This window comes from Frieseomelitta varia, unplaced genomic scaffold (assembly GCF_011392965.1).
Source record: "Frieseomelitta varia isolate USP_RPSP 00005682 unplaced genomic scaffold, Fvar_1.2 scaffold_665, whole genome shotgun sequence".
Taxonomy (NCBI): Eukaryota; Metazoa; Arthropoda; class Insecta; order Hymenoptera; family Apidae; genus Frieseomelitta; species Frieseomelitta varia.
Genome location: NW_025110440.1, coordinates 118,144 through 139,517, shown reverse-complemented (window position 1 = coordinate 139,517; position 21,374 = coordinate 118,144). Strand labels below are relative to the sequence as shown.

General features: G+C 39.2%; 1 protein-coding gene across 4 annotated transcripts in view; it reads right to left on the bottom strand.

Moving 5' to 3' along the window:
* Window positions 1-14,150, bottom strand: part of LOC122535037 (zinc finger protein castor homolog 1-like) — a 142,790-nt gene extending 128,640 nt beyond the window's left edge. For 2 of the 4 annotated variants that reach the window (XM_043666196.1, XM_043666200.1), the window contains exons 1-2: window positions 9,551-10,977; window positions 4,128-4,134 (exon numbers count right to left, since the gene is read on the bottom strand). The gene's annotated coding sequence lies outside the window, so the exon portion shown is untranslated. Of the gene's footprint in view, window positions 1-4,127; window positions 4,135-9,541; window positions 10,978-14,089 lie in introns of those variants that run through there. The other 2 variants (XM_043666198.1, XM_043666197.1) reach the window with 2 other exon arrangements.
* Window positions 14,151-21,374: the final 7,224 nt, after the last annotated feature.

Here is a 21,374-nt window from a genome sequence, read left to right as displayed (position 1 = left end):
TTTTTTTTTTTTTGTTTAATTCGTGCATCGAGATCGGGGCCGCGGTTTCAAGCGCCCCCCCCCGCGGGTGAAAAACCAAACAGAGAGACAGAGAGCCGCGTAACGACAAAGACGGAATTGAAGCGTGGAGCTGGAAGACAGAAAGAAGAGAAAGACGAAGAAGAAGAAATGGTAGAATGGTTGTAAAGAGGGAGGTAAAGAGGCGCACGAGAGAGAGGAGGAATGAGAGAAAATCAAATCACGCGTGGTTCGTCATAAGAGGAATTCCTTTAGCGATACTGGACCCTCCATCTTCTCCTCCTTTTCTTCTTCTTCTTCTTCTTCTTCTTCTGCTTCTTCTCTTGTCCCGACTGTTCCCTTATCCCCTCGCGTCCCTTCTGGCCCAGAGACCCCGTGCTTTTTTACTGGTTTATGGGATTTTTTTCGCGCGGACCGCCGAGTCGTACATCAGAGAAGGCTGACTGAGGTCTTTCTCTCCTTCCTGAGGATTTCTCCCTATTTCTGTCTTGCGCACCGCGTGTACGCCCGTTCCTTTCTTTCTTTCTTTCTTTCTTTCCTTCTTCTTCTGGGAGTGAGCGTTTCGTTTTCTTCTCGGTGGTTTTCTCTCTGTTTCTGCCCTGCGATCGCGGTTGAAGGGTCGCGCGCGTGCTGTTGCACCGCGATGGAGAAAGAAAGAGGGGACGATGAATAAATAAAAGAGCAAATGCCAGCCGCCATAAAAACAACTGAAAGTATTAAAAACTTTCGGCCTTTTACTGCCCGAACTGCCTTCCCACCGAGAAAGGTATATACGGTTCGAATGGGAGAACCAAAGAGAAGAACAGTCTCTCTCTCTCTCTCTCTCTCTCTCTCTCTTTCTTTCTTTTTGATCTTTCCTCCGGTTCGGTTGATCAATGATAATTGAATAATACTTGATCGAACAGCTGACTCTGTAGTCAGATTTTATGCAGTTCGAATTTACATTGTATTTGAGTTCGATTGATTTCAGAGTGGACAGAAACAATCGGCCTGTGAAAACAAGTGAAACATGTCTCGTTTCTAAGAAAACAGACTTTGAGATTTAGTTCAGTTCAGTTGAGATTCAGCTTGAGAAATCTTTTAATTGTATTTTCTAGAGGACGAGGAGTCTTTAAGAAAGAATTTCACTCCTTTAAGTTTTTTTTTTTTCATTTATTTTCGCAAGTGGAACAATCTCCCTGTCAATTATTCACTGTTCGGTATAGAATTGGCCAGATTCGAGTCGTATGTGACAAATTTTCAACTTTTATTTTCTCGAGAACGGACAAGTCTCGATTTATTTTTTCACCTTCGATTATACTTGTATAGCTCTCTGTAGGGGGATTTAAATCATCTCGAAACGTCCCAAATCCGATCATTCCCTGCGAAAAAATTTTGAAAAGTTGACCTTAACTTGGGTGGCTCATAGTGGCGAATATTTCAAAGAACGAACACAAAGAGAGAGAGAGGAGCAAAAAGACGTAGAAAAAGAAGCAAGACAGGGGATGGAGAGGCTGCGCCTCGTAAAATTATCGTACTTTAATAAAACGTGTCGTGCAAAACGCGAGGATAACGAGAAAATATAGGGTTCGAAAGACTTGTGAAATTTATAGAGCGATCGCCAGAACCGCGCACGAACGAGAGAGAGAGAGAGAGAGAGAGAGAGAGAGAGAAAAAGAGAGAGAAAGTCGCTTTTTGGGATGGCCGGAGAGCGGGTTTAGTTCAGAGGCACAATAAGATGCCGAATAAATCAACGGAATACCGTGAGTATCGAACTTCGCGGGTTCGATGGTTTACGATCGAACGTGATCGTCGAACCTTGAATTCGAGCGTCAAGCTAGAAAAAAAAAAGAAAAGATTGGAGAACGAGTTTTACAATTTCCCTCAATTCCTCGCTGGTTGATATAGCTCGTATTTTCATCGATGCATATGAAGTATCATCGTTTAACAGTGTATTTCGAGATATTTGAATGACTTTTAATTGAACATATAAATAAAAGACTTACAAGTGTTCTTTATTATATTGTAAATCGATAGTTCCAGTGTCGAAGTTCGATTTTGGCGCAAATTTTCTTCTGGCATCGACTGTAACTAATTAAAAGATTCCGGATTTTTGTGCAAAAATCGTATTCTTCTGGTAATATGATTAAGAAACTCGAATTTGAATAAAAAAAAAATTGTTTCTTGGACCAAATAATATATGAAAGGCACTTTGAATTGAGTTTGTATGTTCTTTTCATATTACGAGCATTTGTTCCGTATCCACAAATTTCCCAAAGGTGCATAAAAATTTACAGTCTACTAATTATCAAATGACAGATTTGTAAGAATTATCAACTGTGGAATACAAAATGTTGTACTTTCTTCTTTGCTATAATTCGTGATAAATTTGCTTGAACAAGATGAAAATGTCTTTAATATTCATTCTCAACAACAAGCTTCACAAACAATCTTCTCCAAGTGTGAAATTTTTCCAAATTTGAGGTTCGTGTAAAGACAATCATACTGTAATATTTTGACTATAGAAAAATATTAGAATAATAAAATATTTTTATTAAATGAATTTTCTCAATACTTGATTAATAGTAAATTTCTTCTTTAATTAATTAAAATATCCATGGAGTTGGAAAAATTGTCGCTCTATACCATACACATGTACTTATTCCCAATATCGATTGTTGCAATACATCAAATTTAGATTTAATATCTCGAGAAGGTTAAAGACACTCTCCATTCCGTCCAATCAATTTTTCATTCATAAATTACATTCACAAAGAAACAGCTTCATTCAAAGACATTCGGAATTCTGTAATGCGCGTGTAAAATTCTACAAGAGAATTCTAATCGATAATTGTTACAAATCTGAAACAAGAGGAAACAGGTCACAGAGCAAAAGAGCATTTAACAATGTGGAAATTATTTCAATCGAATCTACAACACACCGCAGAAACTACGTGCGACTGAAGCTCGATTGCATAAAACGACGTTTTATATGCACCAATCGGGTAATAAATATTTCATCAGACACATTCCGCAAAACGACCACGAATTCATTAGATGATTTTCACACCGATGGCGTTCGGAATAAAACGAGCGTTGTCATGTAGGTTAATAAGTATGTTTACCTCTCCGTTCAAAATCATTTTCTTCTCCTCTTTTTTTTTTTAGAATTCTTTAAACGACGTCTTCATTATTTTTAACTGAATGACAAAAAAGAAGCTTGGTTAAAAATGAATTACATATTTCTGTCGCCTTGACACGATTTTTTCCAGGATTGGATGGATGTAGAACTAAAGAAAAATACCCGATCAAGATTACTTTTAATCGTCACAGGAGATTGCTCTCTGTTTAGTAAATTTATTGTTACTATTAAACTTTTCCTATAATCAATAAATCGTTTAATTATTTAATACACACGTTCGTAATTGACACGATTATCATGAAACATCATTAATCATACGATTTCATGGAATTAATTTATGCAAAAATATCTATATATAACAATGTCCTGAGATTTTAATATTAAACGAGTTTCAAAACAACTCTCTAAAGGCAAACGGAAATATAAACTCAAGAGTCTAGTTGTTCGATGGAAATTTTTAATTGTAACATGGGATTAATTCAGTTTTTAACGAGTAAGAAGAACTGGTAATTCGACCTCGACGGACGTTTATTGCACTCTAAATCACTTAGATTGCCAATAATACGTAGACAGTAAACACTACCAGTTTTTCGAGCAAATAAAATTCAAATGTAAAAACTATTTTCTTAAACGAGAAAGAAAATTCGCATTCAGGATTTAATTATCGATGGAAACTTTTAATTATATAATGGTAATTCGAAAAAGGCTCGTTCTGTTCTTTCTCGAAAGATCATTCCAAATTTTCAAATCGCCAGTAATATTCCACTGTCAAACGTAACTCTCGAATACGAAGATCGACACTTTCTCCTTGGCTCAATGGAAATTTTCTTCGAAATTAGCGTAATCTTAAGCGAATAAAAATAGGAAAATGCCACTGAATGAAACTTTTGCAGCTTCTAAATCTAAATTGAGCCTTCTTCTCAGTCAAGCTCAAAATCATTCGAAGAAAGGAGAAACTAAGGGAAGAAAAGAAAATACACGAATAAACCTCGATTATTTGACGGAGATTTTTAATCATCGTACAATGGCAGCCTAATTTCGAGTGAGTAAAGTACGAAAAGAATTCTCTAGCTTCTAAATGACTTGTCCCCTCTAAAAATCTCAACTCTCAAATCTTAAAGGAGAAATCTGTCTTCTAAACAGAAATTTAATTTAATCGACGTTTCGAGCGAAAACAAAAAAAAAAAAAAAAAAAGAAAACTAAAGAAAGAAAGAAAAAACACGCACGCACCTAAGTTCTGGATAACTGGATGGAAATTTTTAATCGTCGTGCGAGATCAGCCAGTTCAAACAGCGCTAATTTGCGCGGGCAGATTACGCGTGAAACGGTCCCGCTTGATAACTAAACAACTTTAAAGCGCGCGAGAAAAGGGAGAAGAGGGAAGAAAATTCGCTGGTGTCAGAGAAATAAAGATAGAGACGGTAGCGCGAAACGTATACAGAGTATCACGACGAGTTCGTGATTCTCTCTAATCTCTGCAAACCATCCTCCCCGAATCTCTTCTCCCCTGCAACGTTCGACTGCACTCGAGAGAGAAAAAGAGAGAGAGAGAGAGAGTTAGTTTTCGGTGCCCCCGGAGGGCACCACGGCCACGTTGCACCGCACTGAGAGGGCCGCGGCAGCAGTAAATCTCGCGGACAAACAATCATAATTTTCGAAGAGCTAACAAAAAGCAAGAGACTCTTTAAAGGGAGCCGATGCCAGCCAACATGAAATGCGGCCGCCTCCGCGCCTCCAATTGTTTCGAGGTTTTCTTTCCCTCCCCCTCGTTCGCCAAGCCACCGCAGCCTCCCTCCCCTCCCGCCCTCTTTTTCTCTCCTCGTCGTTTCCTCTCCTCCTTACCACCGGATCCGCGTGTATCAACAAGTGCGCACAGGTCTCTCTCCTTCCCTCTTTCCTTTACCCCTTCGATTTCTTCATTTCTTCCCTTTATCTGTCGATTGGACTACTTCTTTTCTCCCTATTGTCTTCCCTATAGGTCTTTGCCTTCGTCTTTTTTCGGTGTTTTTTTCCCTCTTTTCTTTTTTTTTTTTGGGAGGGTTGGTCACTATTTCAGAGAGCATTTGGTTAAATGTGCAAACGGTGCAACAGTGTCTGTTAACAATAATTCCTGTTTCTACAAGTTCTTCCGTATAATTCGTTTTAACATTGGAGCACACAAGTAGAGACGGTAATAAGGACAATGATCCCTACTCAATGAATTAACATTGAAACTACCAAAGATTATGAAAATGACCAATTTATAATTTCTGTTCGAAATTTTATAGACACGGAACAACGTATCTTTCGAAATTTAAACGACTCTTCGACAAATGTGTGAATAAAATATCGCGTCATTTATTGTGTCATAAATTTTTTTCTATTCTCTGATTGTCGCTTTGGTCGTCGGTAGTTCTAGCGTTATATGAATCTCTCCAAACGAGAGGCGAATACTTCCGGCGTTTTCCAGCTCCACGCTTCGCCACCGTGTACACGTTCGGTTTCGTTCGCAGGATCGATCGAGGCTACGCGAGAACAGAGAAACGGACGATAAACTCGCGGCGAGGCTCGGCGTAAACTTCGATCGAATCCGACGCATAAGTGGAAGGGGAAACTCTTCCAAACGACACGAAAAAAAAAAAAAAAAACACCACCTCGTCCGTTCGTTAGAGAACGAAGGTAAATTACAAGCCTCATTTTCAGCGTGTCTCGCCGGATGGTCGAGAATAAAAAAAAAGAAAAGAAAAAAGAAAAAGGGAAGAAACGTATGGTTAATTCTCGGTGCGCGCGGATTTTTATCGAGGCGCACACGAAGAAAGGAAACGAACACAGAAGGGGGCCAGCAAGCAGCGAGGTGCTTATCGAGCGCTCGCCGCGATTCTGATTACAGGCTCTCCGGACGAAGGGAATCGTCAGCCGGTGCCCCGCCATAAAAATTCACCCACCCCCGTGTGGTTGTGGTGGTGCGCCGCGAAGCCAACCCCCTTTCGCGACCGCGATATCGCGTTTCTTTCCGTGGCCTGGGTTTCTTAAATCCCGGCCCCAAGATAGCATCGTCGCGTGAAATCAGCCAGCCAGTTTCTCAGTTATTTCCACCCGGCCGGGCCGTGAGCAACGCTAATTTTCCGCTCTAACCGAACGCGATATTCCTACGGGCAATTACGTGTATACGTGTATCCACCCTTGAGAAAATTCAGCCACGGTAATCGCGTACGATCTTTCATTATTGGTAGATTGGTATTATGGAAATATTTGGATATTTCTGCGCGTGAAATCAAATGTTTGTTTTAGTTTTCTCGGTTCGTGAAAGTTAAGGAAATTGTCTCCTCGCCAGAGTTTCGAAGTTACGCGGTAATTCAGTATGCGTCACTAAGGTAGAAGAACTGAAAGAAAGTTTAATACGATTGAACTACCAATATCAAACCCCTCGGCACAAACACGCCTCGTCTCCGAGTGATTCATTTTTTCAAATTAATTCAGAATTCGTAAAAATTGCAGACAAAGGCTGATTCTTCAACGAATTACCTCGTCGTTGGAAAATACCGAAACTTTACGTACGTGTGTCTTCGTGGAACTCATTGTCAGAAAGAGAGTTCATGTTGTAATACAGCGAGTCGTGAAATACACAAATAAATTTTATGAAAATGTATGTTTCTTTCTTCTATCGTCGGTGGCATTGGAGGAATTTGGAATAAAATTGATATTCACTTGGCTGTTTTATCCTCGAGTTGTTCGAGTTTCAGAGCCACGTGACAAATCGTTCGTACGCAGCGACGCTTTTATTAGACACGTACACGGCTGTCCATCGTCGGAGAATTATTACACTGTAGCACGTGTAAAGGCCGATTTTGTAAAATCGAGTATCCACAAGTGAGTCGATAACAAGTTAATGTTCGTTCGATTTAAAATTCAAAGTTAAATTAAATAAAACGTGTCGTCAGTTTGTACGTCTTGTAACGACAAGATCGAATTACGTGCATCGAAACGAGTGTTTGTCAGAATACGCGCAACGCAACAATTACAGTTCTTGCGCGACGTAAGTATCGAGACGTTTATAACGATTGAGCAACACGATGAATATTTTATTGACGAAAGATTGAGATTTATGAATCAGAATTGAAAGATGTTAGCGTGCACTCTCGCTTTCCTGGAAAATGGTTATTTTCGCTTATCGATTGAGACTTTAGCGAATCGTATTTTTACGTCGAATTTTAACTTTTCATTTATAGCTATCGTAGGGTCTTTCAACGCGTTAAATCTCTCGCGAAACTTGGGAAAAGTAGATCAGAGATCAACGATGTGATAAATGTGATGTATGAAAAGAATGGTTGAAAATATTTTAGAATGGAAGAGAGGAAAGTAGAAGAAAGGCTTGGCCTCCCACGTGCCAACGTTGATGAGAAAATATTCTACAGAAAATGTATAAATGCCAACGAAGACTGTGTCTAATGGATAAAAATTTCGACATTGATGAAAATTCGAAATTTTACAAAAGTTAATTCGTATGAAATCTACAAGTTAATTCGTGGCCCTTTCTTGACAAATATGTTGTTTGTCTAGTTATTAGTCACTAACCATTTCGTTATTTCCATTTACTGACCCAAAGAAACCAAAGAAAAGAAACAAAATGTGTTCTCAATTGTGAGGGCCACGTATTAATTTGCACACCTGTTAATCCCGTGAATCGAACTAACTCCAAAAACAAACAATTCTCACGATGATCGACATTGTTTATGAAAAATTGTTCGTCCATCTTCGAAAGAACAATGAGCTCCACGCTAAATTCATCTCGTGGTGCTAAGGAACGTACACCTCTCTGAATCCAAGACTAAGTGAGCTGCCAACTATTACTTTACTCCTTGCGATTAGCCCATCACTTCTCTTTTGTAATTCAAATACTTTGTGTACTGCTTGCCGGCTCGCATAAATTACAAATAAACTGCTGCACGCAACCACGTTTTAATGGCTTTCCCGAAATTCAGCAACATTCTGCTCGCTGGTGTGATCTTTGCCGCAGTGAAATTTAGTATTTTCGCGCCTTTCCTTGGCTAAACTAGCACACGCTTTAGTTACTTTAGTCACGAGCTGAAAAGATGCCAGTCGAGAGGAATACTCGTCGTCGGTCTCATCATTTTTTACTACATAATTTTTAACAGTAAGAGGCACAGACTAAATGTTCGTAGAATATATTGTATATATTTTTTTTTTCTACAATAGTGACAGAATTGTATAACTGTTGGACGAAAGGAGTGTTTCAGTGACGACAGTCAGGTACATTTCAAAATGGAATAATTTTTTCACGCGACGAAATTATTGCAAGACTTTTGTTTCTAACAGAAAACAACATAACAGTTTCATTGACATAATCAGAGTTTCAGTATCTACATAAGAATATTAATATATTGTATGCGTCTCGTTCGGAAAGGTACTTCTTGGAACCAACAGTACAATTAATAAATTCTATGTGTTTGTTGAATATTATCGGAGCTTAAATGAAATTGATGTTAGTTTTGTCTTCGTATATTTCAAGTTACAACGCCACGTGACGAATCGTTCATGCGTAATGATGGCTTTTTTACATATCTATTCATCGTCGAAGAACTAATGAGTTGTCTGGAAATTTTTTAGCATCAAGCGCAAAATTGATTAAGTCCCGGATAATGAGAGATGTAAATAAAAATTCTGTAAAGTGTAACAATATCAAATGTTACACTCACTCAAGATTGAACTTTCAAAACGTGGCGCTGAATCAAATTAAATTGTACTTGTGCATTTGTTCAAATTTCTTTCGTGAAATTTGGAAACGATAGATCAAAGATCATCGATATGACGAATGAATTGTGAACGAAGAAAATGAAATTGTTCATAAGTGATTAAACAACTTGCGAGAAGAAGAAAAAGAAGAAGAAGAAGAAGAAAAAAAGCTCGCAAACAACGATGAAGAAATTCGCGGAAACGGAGCAGAAAATTCCTAGAACTTCAAGCTGATAATCTTCTTAATCATCTGTACAAAAATCGTAGCAAACAATCTTTACTACGTTGACTTTTTGTAAACACTAAGAAACTGACGACGCGTTTCTGCGGAAATTTTCTACGAACATTTCATCGTCAACAATGTTTTTACAACAAAGGCGTAAGATCATCCCATGAACATTACGTTCTTTTGTATACCAAACTAGAACAAGTTCCAACTTCCTGTTAGAGATTAACGACAAATTTCTACGAACATTTCTAGCTTGTCCACGCGTTCTTAGAGTATATTCATTTCACGATCTAATATCTATCAATTTTTAACAAACCAACGAACCAATCACGCATTCCTACGAATTTTAATGTCCGTTTAGAGTCATCCTTTTCAGCTCTCCATTCTAATATTGCCTCTTGTCGATTCTAGTTAAAGGGTAATTTCGTCAAGTATTTACCTCGGTCTCTCTCTCTCTCTCTCTCTTTCTCTCTTTCTCTATCCCTCTCTCAACGAGTATCCCCGTGTCCTCCGCTTCTTGTCTCTCCTTCGGTGAACATAGTAGTCCTCCCTCGACGAAAAGAGGTGCCGCAACTCGGCGAAAACGCTCGACAAGACTACGAACTTCAATTATCCCGCACTGAAATGGAAACTTCACCCGGCCGCGGTGTCTCTGGCGTGTCTCATCACTCGCTCGATGCCGAGTACGAATGCCGAGTTCTGTCTGATGTCTCGTCCGAAGACGTGCGTTCACATTGGCATCGCGTTAACACTGGATCTGTTCCGCAACCGATCGCGAAATACCTCGTCCCGGAATAATCCCTCTGTTTCGAGTTTCACACTGGTCACTCTTCGAAGACTTTGTCACTCCATCGATCACACGAAGAATAAGATCACTGGCCCCGGTCTCCTCCGCCAACGTCGTCCACACTGTCATCCAGCGAGCATCCTCCGATACGACAGGACAATTGAGAGAGAAAAAGTAGAAGAAGAAGAAGAAGAAGAAAAAGAGAAACACTCAATTCGACGGAACGCGAACGACTGCGTGGCGACCCATCGACGACGCCGTGGAACCGGAAGTGCGCCGGGTACCAAGCGCACGAATTCACCGCGAGAAGTGGAGGATTGGCGGCGCGCGATGATGCCGCTCTGTCTCGGATCTCTCTCCACTCGCGTTCCACGGGGTGAGGAGAGGGTTTGTTTGACGCCGAGATGGTGGTGGCAAGAGTGGTCCGCAGAGGGTGGGATGTGTGCGCGCGTCCACGCGAAACCGAGGGGAGAGCGACAAGATAATGAAACGCGGAAAGAAAACTGAGCGGAGAGTGACGCGGACACTCTCGCTATCGAATTGCAATTGGAATTTGTCCGGGGAAAATTTGTCCGGCTCAGCGACCTTCTTGAGGGTTGATCACCGTGGTATCGCGCGGGGTTCTCCACCCGTGGAACTCGGTACCTGGATGTGTGCCTTTCCACTCTACACCGCTCTACACCACTCTGCTCCGTTGGTGGGGGAGTTCTTAGCTTGACCAGAAGAAGAAGTGGGGGTGTTCCGTGGCTTCCGTCCGGAGGAGGCGGTCTGGTTCCGTGTGTCTAGCTGTCCACTGACCGCTGGCTGATAGGCCAAAGGAGATCCTGACTCCGACTCGGTCCGAGGATGGAAAAAGAACAGAAGGAACTGTCGCAAACCTCGGCAACGACCCGAGAGTTGTTTTCTGTACGGTTACGGTTTTGCGACCCCTTTGGGTTTCGTCGCAGGTTCTGGCCTACGCGCTCTGGTGATTCACGGAACGCGTGAGAACGTATCAGACTCGCGTCCGAAGGAGCGGAGAGAGAGTCTTTCACCGAGCCCAGAACGTAAAACAGAACGCGAGTGCGCGTGGCTCGGCTGGCGCGAGATGACTGAACCCCTCCGAAGGGTGAGAGAGAGACAGAGCGGAGGGGAGCGGTGCCACTTTTCTGCCCCCCTCTCCCGCCATTTAAGAACGAACACGGCGGTTCGTCGGCCCCCACCAGCTACCCGTTCTGGAACGATGCCCCACCTCCGTCAGACGGAACGACACGAAGCCTTCTCCCCGCCTTCGAGTCGTTCCACCTCGTCCCTGTTCCCACTGTCCCTCCCGGTTCCCCATCCAAAGACAGAACAGCGTTCTCCCCACGCGGTTCTCTGTATTTTCTCTCTCGCTCCGACCCGAACCCACTCCCCTCCGACTCGGATCGTCGTCCCGACGTTCGCGAGTGTGCGTGAGAGCGCGGCACACAAGGCGCGCGCTAAATGAACTGAGAGGGCCAGAGACAGAGAGAAAGAGTGAAGAGAGAGTGCATAACGCGTGTTCGAAGGGTTGAAGCTGAGAGAGAGAGAGAGAGAGAGAAAAGGAAAGGACGAAGGAACCGTGTGCGACACTGTAGATACACTCACATAGAGCGATCGTGTAGAGAGTTATTCTGCTCTTCGTCTACTGTCATGGGCACTCGTCCACCGGCTGGCGAGCGGCGTGCTGCGCCCCAGGGCGGCTTTCGATGCGTCGTCCACGTGCTTCTTCTTATCGCGGACTCACCCTCGAGTACCGGCGAGTGGAGGGGGTAGGTAGGTGGGCCCAGAAATAGAGTTGATACGGGGGGGAACGTGTTCGTGTTGTTCTTTTCAGAGTTGTGCGAGCGATATCGAAGTAGAGAGTATGTATTTTCGAGATTTTTGGACTTTAAGCGCTGTGATTTTTGAAGGAAGAGAAAGTAGAAGCTTCTCCGGAGAAATCGAGAGCAAGACAGTACCTAGACTTGTTTTGACAAGAGGGTAATTACAGTGTCGAAAGAAACGCGATTCCTTGGGGGAAAAATACCTCGAGTAACTTCAACTTTCGAGTTGATAATTGGGAAATGGAAAGTCACTGTATCGGAATTAACTTAATTAATTGAAAGACGAAAGTGTTTGGTTGATGGAATTTTCGAATAATGGATCTATGTACTTTTAATGAAGTTTGAATAGGAGCTCCGGATAGATAATGAAACATTTCAACAATAGAATATTTAGTTGATAGAAATGAAATCATTAATAAAAGAACACGGAATTTCCTTTTGAAATGTACTGAACTAAATTAAATTAGCACCGAACTATAGTGCAAGAAACAATAAAGTCATTTTCCGATTCAACCAATGACAGCTGAACTCTCCGACATCTATCCACTCTGAACAAAGAATAAATCGTGGTTGAAGCAACGATTTCTTACCCCTTACGGAGAGAATTGCTAAATATTTTTCGAAATTCGCGACGAGGGGTTGGAAACATCTACGCAGGACGCGACAAAGTCAATCTGGCACCCCTGCGCAGAATCGTCAGGGTGCAATGCTGGCCAATGACGTCACGCGAGCCTCTCGAACAACCCTCTGGTTAGACCCTCCCACATTTTACTCGGTGAAACCAGGCGCTCGTGTCATCGTCATCGCTTATCGGCGATTCGTTTCGCAAGGGTGGCGATTATCCCGCTCTCTTTTTAACTAGTTGTTGCTAATCGAAGAGCACTTGCAAAACGCGTGGTCTTTTCTCTCTCTCTCTCGGCAAAAATTAGGAAGTAGTATCGTTGTCGATCGATACAGTAAAACTTCGTTTACGTGAATATGTTTGGGGTTGTTTGTATGATTTTTGGTTAACATAGTAGAAATTTATTGCAAGTTTCAAATCAAATAAACGGAGTTCGTATACTCCAGTTCCACTGATGTTATTTATTTTTACGATGTTTTTATTTTTCCCAATTCTGGTTTTATGTTTCTCCTTGAAATATATTTTTATTTTAAGAAGAAATTGAACAATGAAATTGTTTCATTGAACGGCAAATTTGCTACGCGAACGAAAGGATTTTCAATCTTGGAATCCTGAAAGTTTCGGTAATTAAAAGAAAGAATTAGAAAGTAGAAAATCCTGTGGTAAAATAACGTAGGTATATCAAATACATCGGCATTGTGATTTAAATCTCCAAAATTTCGAGAAAGACGTAAGAAAGCAAGATTTCAAGAAATTTGAATTAAATCTTAAATAGTTTATAGAATCATTGTGAGCTTGAACATCGAAATTGAAATTTTTCAGTTTTTTTTTCTTACTATCAGAAAGAGAATAGAAGAAGAATTTCCGACAAATTGAAACTCTAAAAGATGAAGAACCAGAAAGATAATTGCGAAATAAAATTCCAAGGATTTTTCCTCAGGGAACTTTCATAGAGTCAACTACTAAAAATTCAAATCTCGATAATTAGAAAAATACTGAAACGACAGAAGAAAATTGTAAAAAGTTCGAACAAATCGAACAGAGAAGGAAATAGAAGAATAATTAGAAAATAAAATTCCAAGAAATCTTCGAGTAACTAACAGATCAGATTCTAAAGCCTCAAGAAATCGCGAGGACTCTAAAACAAATTGTCAGTTCGTTATTCGAGAATAAGAGAGAAAAACAGAGACAGAGAGAGAAATATTCTCCCGTTTTCCATAGTTACAGTGGTGGAAACAAAAGAGAGCCGGCATGCAGGGCGCAGGCTCGCCTTTCAAAGGGAAGCTACGCTGGGGTAGAACCTCTTGTCCAATAATGTCGAGAGTTTCGCCACCCTCCCGGCTAACTTGGGTGCCTCCCCCTTTTTTCGCCGCTGGTCCCCGTATGGACACACGGTTTCGATTCTCTCCTTACGTGCAATCGTAAACATAATGGAGTAACAATGTGCCGAATTAACTGGCCCCCCGGATGAAACAAAGGCGAGAACGAACGATTAAAAACGATCAACGAGGTACACGATGCTGTGTTCCCAGGAGACTGCTGGATCTTTTCTTCTATTTTTTTTTCTCTTTCTCTTGTTTCGTGCTTGGTACACAAGCGACCATTCACTCGAGCCCTTCCAACTTTTAGATTGACATTTCCGAGCCTATTTACATCGTGCGGGTAGTTTATGGCGCGGATTAAGCGTGATTAAGGATGAAAAGAGTCATAAACGAAAATGGGAGACTGATTCATGTTAGGTATGTTACTCACGGCGAGCATGTGAACGTATCTTCTTTTCGATTCGTTGGCGATCCGGCGTTTGTCACCATTATTCCTCATTGACGACAGTGTCTTGCTCGGTGGAGATTGCGGCGAGCCTGAAACAGTAAATTGAAGTATTTTGTTAGACTGTTGTATTGTATAAGAGTATTTGATTGTAACTGGTTCGATTCGTTCAACGATTGAAATTATTTAATCCCTGGATGTACTTTTAATTTTAGTTTCATAGTTGAAACTATGTTCAATTTATAGACATCAAATTGATAAATCTTCTTGTATTTGATTTTGAACCTTCAGAAAATTATTGCTGAAATTTGGAATTGTATTTCGGGAGCTTCCCGAACAAAATCATTCGGCATTTAAACTTCCCGTTGGAATTTGAAACTATAGAAGATTCAGAATCGAATATCATTACAAGACGACAGTAATTACAATTAAATTTAAATCGAGGAACGAACATGATATAAACGTAATTTAAATTCCAACAGATGATAGAAGAACTGTCTCTAAAGAACGCAGCTGACGTTGAAATACGAATTAGAATTTTGCCTCGTAACTATAACGGTAGCGAGGAGTTCGAGATCGACAGAGCAGGAAATTAATTTCGTTTTATCTTGGCTATGGTTGCGTCACCTGCGCCCCGAGGGAATCCCATCTTAATTCGGGGTTGCTTTTCAACCCCGTTTGGAAATCAGGTAGTCGCACGTTTTTCGTGGAAAGTAGAATGTGGGAAAATGAGTCGCGGTCCGTTAGGTTCCGCTGAGCGAAAGGGTTGCTGCGTAACCCTCTCGAAATGGGTCAGGATACCGGTCTCTCATCGTTTCCTTAAAGACCCGTTTAACCTCGACAAAATATCGCGTTTCTTCACGAGCCGAGATTTACCTTCGAGCCGATGCGTTTTAATTTTTATCGTCCTGCATGTACAGCAAGAAGCCAGAGTGTTCACAGAATTGGAAATATATTTTTTATATTATTAAAAATTGCACGCAGATATAGTGACTGATCAAGATATTCCAACACTTATTATTTCTAAGTATGTTATTATGTGTTGTATAAAATATTACACTATGGCATGTAAAAATTAATAAAATTGAGCACTATAGGAATTAACGTAGTATAAAGAATTATATTGAGAGATGGTTGCAATATCTACAAGAAAAATTTGAAATCCAAGTGTTTCGAGATATTTAATACAACTAGCTATTGTGGTTGCAATATCTACAAGAAAAATTTGAAATCCAAGTGTTTCGAGATATTTAATACAACTAGGTATACAATGATGAAAATATATTATAAATATAGTATAATTGTTTATATATAGACAAAGATATACTATAATTATTAATAATTAAATATTTCAATAATTTCACTGAAGTATTATAAATAACATTTAACATCTTAAGCACATAATAAATGTTAGAATACTTGATTTTTGTAAACTATATACCTGTGTTAAACATTCGTTTAACAGATACGTAAATTTGTAATGAATTTTAGATTTATCTTAAATTTGATCAATGTATTCGTGAGAATGATTATAATTAATAACAAAATGTTTTACGTGATATCTATATTCGTGAGAATTTCCTATGTTCAAATATTTTCGCGATTAAATATCGTTTAAATCATTTAGTAACTTATAAAAAAATGATACGAGACTTATACTATATTAAGAGACTTATACATTTAAATGAAAATTTATCAGTATCCATGTCAGGTTTTAAAGATATTTAAATAAAATCATAGAACAAAAAACAATTTATTGAAGAAACTAGACATTAAAATTTGCTTTTTTAAAGATACCTATATATATATATATATAAATTAATACTGTCTGACTTAAAAGTTCCGACGAGTCACAGTTTTTTCCATGATTCGATGGAAACCATCTCGTTAGCTTTGCCGAAGGGTTTCGAATATCAAGAAAAGAAGGGGTTTGTACCGTTCCGGTGTCCGTGTGAGAAAACCATTAGCTGAAAAAGAACCTTTAAATAACGGGCTACCGGGTTCAGCCGTTGTTGCATGGGAGGGGTGGATCGAGAGGAAAGGAAAAAATCTTTCGATTCCAGGTAGCCAGAATGTTCGATGGAAATATTTTTTCACGTTACAGGATAGAACCAAGGGGAGAGAGAGACATTAGCGGACACCTGGAAATGTCTGGAGAAGTCGATGGAGAATACCAAATTTTCTCTACACCTCTATAGAATATTTCTTGTTTGATATTTCAATCAATTGCAAGATTGTGGATCTTTGTGCATTCTTGTAAAATTTAAAGGTGCAAAGATAAGATAAGATACACTCTGTCACATTGTACATATGTTACGCATCTTTAAATTTCTCACAAATATCAAATAACTACTTACGTGTAGTATCTAATTATTAACATTTGAATCATCAAATTATCAAATCAATCAAACTTTTTATTTTTACGATTATTAAAAATGTAAGAAGTCTTTTTAATAATATCGATATTCATGTTTAGATTTATTTAAGATTTATTTAAAGTCTAGTTAATTATATTTGTGTGTAACATATTTTATTAGATCAAGCATCAAAAAGATGAAGTAAAAACGAAACTAGACCTTGTCCACTGAAACGTTTAATTTCACGAGTATTAATTTTAATTTTAATTTTAATTATCCATATACAATATAGAACGAGCAGTTTTAACATTAAAACAAATTATAGAAGATGAAGTAAGAATCAAATTAGAAGTTGTCACTTGAAACGTCTCTTCAACAAACGTTTGATTTCACCCTTAATGTAGATACGAGTTCGAGGTCTGACGACTCTGTTCGGCCACAAATGCTTTTCCAAGAAGACAATTAATCGATTAACTAGATAATCACTTCTCCGATCTCTATTGTTAGAAGAACTGTATTTCATTGCCTTGCGAATCAACGAAAATTCCAACAGAAGAAATTTCACAGAGTATTTTTATTTGAAGCTCTTTTAATTTACAGAAAAAGAAGATTATTGATTAATTGCAGCCAATTAAAAATCTAAGAACCAATAAGTATGTATAACGTTTTTGTAATTTGATATTAATTGATATACTACTCGATTATTTAATTTGATAATTATATGATTTTTAGTATTTAATAGATTAATATTAAATAACTGTATTATAATATAATGACTTAGATATTAATATAATTAATATATAAGCAATACAGTTTAATATAAATTTCATATTTCTTTAATGATACATTAACGAGAGACGATTCTACAGAGGATCAAATCTTCAAAATATAGTCATAGAAATTTCAAGTTGTTCACGACGTTAATCGAAGCACGAGGGAATCAAGCGAGGAACGTGAAACAGGAACAACACGCGGTGACAGCTGAAGGATGCTCGTGTATGAAAAAGAAAATAGAGGGTTCCTAGCCGGTAGGAAAAGGGTGAGAAGAATTTAAACGCGGAAAACGACGGGGTGGCGACCAGTGGAGGAAAATTAAAAAAGAAGAGAGAAAAAGGAAAGGATGTAGCAACCCTTTCCTCTTTCCTGGCTGTTGCGCAGAACCACGGAAACCACCTTGGAAACACTTTTCTAAAAATACCTCGCCGCTACGCGAAGCGGTTTCTCCACTTCTTTTTTCCGACTCCGTGCTCTTTCTCTTCGACCCGCTTTTTTGTCTTTTCACCCCTCTGCTGGAGATGAGCACCGGCCATATGGTTCGCGAGGGAGAGATAAAAAAAATTCATATTTCCACGCGCTCTCGAAGGGCCAAGAGCCGCGATATTTTTAAAACTCTGTGCCGCCGGAGAACGTTCAACTTTCCTTCACGCCTGCCATTTTCGTGGAGAATTTCTCCGCCCGTGTTCTTACGAGCCTTTGAAAACTGAAAAAGATCTAACGTGGAATTTGCTTCGTAAACGACAAAAGAGGGGGACCGAAGTTCGTCTTCATCCAGTAAATTCTTCCAATGATCTGTTTTTTCTGCTTTAAATATAGAAGAGAATTACGCATGATACAATATTAAATTGTAAAATTATTCCAAATAATAATGAAGAAGGTCATTGGCCTCCTTTCGACATCAAACCACGTTCATTCATCGATATCTCATATTTGTATTCATTTATAACTAAACCATATCTAACGCGAAGGCACAAGAATATAGAACATAGGCCCAATATTATAATAATTCATAAATATTTGTTCATGTACAGTAGCTCACAAAAATATTTGAACGCTCATAGGGACTTGAACCGCGAGAATTATAAACTTTGTCTCCTTATGCTGTTACTGAAATTGCTGAATGTTTTATATAGAAAGAAAACCCAGAGGAACTAGTACCCATTCGATCAATTATTGCAAAAGCATTGTACCTCAAGCATTTTACATATTTCTGTATATTACGTGGACCCTGTGCATTTTTGTGGCTTCCAATTTTAATGAACACGTAAAAATCCATAATCTACTAATAAGTCAATTAATAACCAATTTTACACATGATTCAAAAGAAAATCTCCCTTTCAAATAGAGAAATTAGTTACTTATTCGCAACTCGATGTCTGATCCACTATTTTACCTACGAAATGTCGTGAAGAGTACCATAGTTTGAATATTTTATATATTTCTACACCATTAAGTGAATTCTACGTACTTTTACACCTTCGACCTACCATCACTCCAAATCCACCAATAACCAACTCCAGATTTCATCAACCGATGAAGAAAAAGATCTTCCTCCCAACTGGATGAACCAATACTTACTCGCGACTTTAATGAACTATTTTACCTGCCATAAACATTACAAAGACATTAAAAATTTCGGATCCCATGTATTTTCTTCATCTTTGAATTTCAATATCCACAGTCCTACGCCAGTACTCCAAAAGTCGACTAATAACCGACTGTACATCTCATATGTCAATGAAGAAGATCCTCCTCCCAACTAGAGGAACCAATACTCGCCCGCGACTTTAATGAACTACTTTACCTGCTATAAACATTATAAAGACATCAAAAATTTCGGATCCCATGTATTTTCTTCATCTTTGAATTTCAATATCCATAGTCCTACACCAAAAGTCGACTAATAACCGACTCTACATCTCATACGTCAATGAAGGAGATCCTCCTCCTAACTAGATGAACCAATACTCGCCCGCGACTTTAATGAACTACTTTACCTGCTATAAACATTATAAAGACATCAAAAATTTCGGATCCCATGTATTTTCTTCATCTTTGAATTTCAATATCCATAGTCCTACACCAAAAGTCGACTAATAACCGACTCTACATCTCATACGTCAATGAAGGAGATCCTCCTCCTAACTAGATGAACCAATACTCGCCCGCTACTTTAACGAACTATTTTACCTGCTATAAACATTATAAAGACATCAAAAATTGCGGATCCCATGTATTTTCTTCATCTTTGAATTTCAATATCCATAGTCCTACACCAGTACTCCAAAAGTCGACCAATAACCGACTGTACATCTCATATGTCAATGAAGAAGATCCTCCTCCCAACTAGATGAACCAATACCCGCCCGCGACTTTAACGAATTATTTTACTTGCTATAAACATTACAAAGACTACTATATTTCAAAAGTTTTGCACATCGAGCGAATCCCATGTATTTTCGAATTTCAATATCCGCAGTCTTACACCAGTACCCCGAAAGTGGATCAATAATCGACTCTACCGATCTCCTCCAACCGACGAAAATGAACATCTTCCTACCAGCTAGTGTGTACCTAGGTACACTAGCGACGACGTGGACCGCGTGTCTGGATGTTCGATCGGTCTCTGTATGCGTGCTGTGTGCAGAGGCGAGCGCGTGTCGTCGGCGTATCTACTCGAGCGTTGTACTTGAAGGCAACGCATTGAGCAGCGCGGTACATACTCGTCCGACTGGTGGAATGTGGTCCGGTTGCCCGGGCGTGCGCACGCGGCCCGCCGCGCTATACTTCCCGTTTTTTATTGCCCCGTAATGCATTAGCCATAATAGCCGTACGCACTTAATGGACTGTAGCCTCGTTACAGTATGCCACGTCGTGGGTGGATACGCTGCCTGACCGCTTCTCTCCGGCCGCGAACTCCTTTTCGATCGCGCGCTCGCGTGCACGCGTCTCCGATACGGATTTCCACAGACCGGTTACCCGGCCCTCCCCCCGCTTTCACGGATTTCACGTTCACGGAAACGCTCCTCCGATCGATAGACCGCGGTAGTACCGATTTCTCGAACATAGGTAGCCCACGCTTTGTGCATATACTAGATCGGGAATGGAATTCGTAGATGCATGATGGTGTTCGATGGTGTTCCCTGATATCGTACGTTTTATATTTATTGTAATTAGAGAAGCCACGCAGAGGTATTACTTGCACGTTCAATTTCTATCTGGCTCAGGTAATTATTGCAATTTGCGTGATTTCTGAATTTTGTTAGTCGTAGTAAGGGGAAAAATGTACCTGTGAAGTTTACGTGAGGTTTTGTATTCAAGTTTTGTGTTATTTATTATAATCGGAGAACCGCAAAGGCTATTATTTGCACGTTCAATTTTTATCTGCTTGAATCCTTTGTTTTGTGCAATTCCTGAAATCTGGTAGACATGAGATTTTAACTTCAACGAAATAATGTACTTGCGAAATTTTCTTGATTAATCGGTGAATCTTCTTCTTCTTCGTTTTGTTTTTGAAGTTAATTATTTGTTAATTCTAAAAATCAATGTTCTGCGTTCCTAGTTTGATTTGAATTCTTTAGAATGGTAAATTAATATCATAATTTGTATCAACACGTGTTCGCTTTATTCTAATATGAATATGTGACGTAGATGAGGGATATTGAGGAAAGTAGCATTAGAAAGAAAAAAGAATATAGCAATGATTGCTCAACCTTTAATTTGATCTTTTTCTATGTATATTTTATTACAATTTTTAGAAATTGGGCAATAAGAATAAAAGAACTTTAATAAATAAGCTCTTAGTGATTGAATTTTTCTATCTAAATCTGAAATTTTATTATACATTACTTATTATATTCTGTGTACTATACAAACTTCCATTACATCACAAACAGAGGGCAGAATTATTAAAATTATTCCACCGTATATCAAATTTGGAACTACACGGAAATTTCAAACAATTAAAAATAAATTTCAAACATTTCGCATCACTTTAAACAAACGCCAATTCTCAACTTTCTTTCTTTCTTCCCATCACCAGTTTACCGTTACCAATTAAAAAAAAAAGAAAACTAGTTCAATACTGTCGACCAGTAATGCAATTTCCGATTCGAATCTCCAAGAATAGGTATTGG